This window comes from Galeopterus variegatus, unplaced genomic scaffold, assembly GCF_000696425.1.
Source record: "Galeopterus variegatus unplaced genomic scaffold, G_variegatus-3.0.2 Scaffold4098, whole genome shotgun sequence".
NCBI lineage: Eukaryota > Metazoa > Chordata > Mammalia > Dermoptera > Cynocephalidae > Galeopterus > Galeopterus variegatus.
The window spans coordinates 173654-175730 of NW_007730209.1; the positions used below are offsets into that span (position 1 = coordinate 173654).

General features: G+C 39.9%; 1 protein-coding gene across 1 annotated transcript in view; it reads right to left on the reverse strand.

Annotated features, from left to right (window-relative positions):
* Window positions 1-2077, reverse strand: part of PRDM10 (PR domain containing 10) — a gene marked incomplete at its 5' end in the record, with an annotated part of 59637 nt that overhangs the window by 31963 nt on the left and 25597 nt on the right. The window lies entirely within an intron of this gene.

A 2077-nucleotide genomic window follows, 5' to 3' on the forward strand; every position in this document is an offset into this window, starting at 1 on the left:
CACGAAAAAAGACAAAAAGGAAAAAAAAAAAAAAAAAAAAAATGTCTGAAATTATTCTAAAAAGAACTATAAAAATTCAAAGCACTGACAACGTATTGCTTCTGAAATGATGTGAGACATGCAGACAGAACAGAACATGCTAAGCCTTAGAGAGTGTTCCTAGGAGGTGATTCCATTCTTTCTCTCTTTCCCCCTGGCCTCACCTCATATTCCTTCCAAGAAATGTGGCTAAATTCAAAGAACATCCTTGTTTTACTACAAGCTTCTGGAAGGTCAGAACACATTTCTAATTCAATGGTTCTATAACATACCTAATAAACACCAAATAAATTTTATCCCCTTTAATGGATTTATAACATATAAAAATTCCTTAATAAAACAGATTCAGATAGTGTGTCTCGAAAACATCTTTTAGAATATGTGTGTGTGGGCCTGGCCGGTGGTGCACTCGGTAGAGTGCAGTGCTTGGGAGTGTGGCGGCGCTCCCACCGAGGGTTTGGATCCCATATAGAGACCGGTCCGCTCACTGGTTGAGCGCGGTGTGGGCGCGACACAGAGGGTTGCGATCCCGTTACCAGTCACGAAAAAAGACAAAAAGGAAAAAAAAAAAAAAGAAGAAGATGTGTGTGTGGGAAGTGTATAATATTAATCAGGTCTTGATTTATTCTTTCACTCATCTATTTCACAATTTAACAAATATTATACCTTTTTTCCAGGAAATTTTAAAAATTCTTTAAAGGAATTAAATTTTATGGAAATTTCGTGAAATTTTAAAATTAAATTTCCATAAAATTTTAAATTTTACGGAAAATTCTGAATCTAGACAAATGTAGAGAATAGCATAATGAGCCCAATGTACCCATAACCCAATTTCAACATTTATCAGCTCATGATCAATCTTACTCCATCTATATCCCCACCACTTTCCTACACACATACACATTAGATTATTTTGAAGCAAATCCCAGATATCATTTCACCTATAAATATTTCAGTATGTATCTCCAAATCATAAGGACTCTTGCTTGATATATATATGAGTACCTCAAAAGTTCATGAAAAGATTTATATTATCTTTCAATTCTATTTTTCTACAAACTTTTTGAAGTCCCCTTGTATATACGACCACAGTACCGTTAACATACCTAAAAGAAACCTGATAGTCACTCAGTATTATTAGATCTCGTCAAAGTTCAAATTTTCCTAATTGCCTCAAACTTCTTTTAACAGTCGGCTAACAAATATTTTGTCTACTGTGTGTCACACACTGTGCTAGGCACTAAAGATACCAAGTTGCATGTGACAGTTTTTACCCTGAGAGGTCTAGTAGAGGCTGCAGGCATGTAAACCAAAAATCACAATACAAAATAAAAAGTGCCACAATAGAGCCATGAACAGAATTTTATGGATACCCAGGAGTGAGTGACTTAAATCTCATTGTGTTCACCACACTCTGACATTTACTCCCATGGTCATATCCTAGATCCTGTCATACTCAATGCGCCCCTGATACCCCAGTGCCATGCACTGCCCACTGTGACACTATCTCCTAGCTCTCTAGCTCACTCCCTCTAGTACTGGACTCAACAGCCCTTCAACCTTGCTAGCATCTCCAGTCAAGTCCTTCCTCCCGCTGTGTGCAGTCCTACATCCCCTTGATGCTTTCTCTCCCCTTCTTCCACAGCATCAATTCCAAGGTCATTCATTGGAATCACTCCCTTGTATAGGCTCTCAGCTTCCACTCCTACTGCTGCTTTGTTATTCTCGCTGGGATGCATGCACTCGGTGAGACCACAGCCCTGTGTCATCCAGTTCCCTGCCCGTGCTGCACCGGCACCCTGGCAGCTGAAGGAAGCTGGAGAAAAACACACAGCCCTGTAGCGGCCTCACTTTAATCTCATAACTATGCAACTCCAGTGGGCACTCGAAGTTGCAGACAATTGAACGGTACTCCCCAGAACATTCACTTTCCCGGTTTCCTAAACGCCATTTCACACCATCTCCTCTCTTTCCAAATCCTATAAAAGCTGGCAACCCTACACCTGATCTGTCCCTTCAGTACTACCCTATTCCAAAC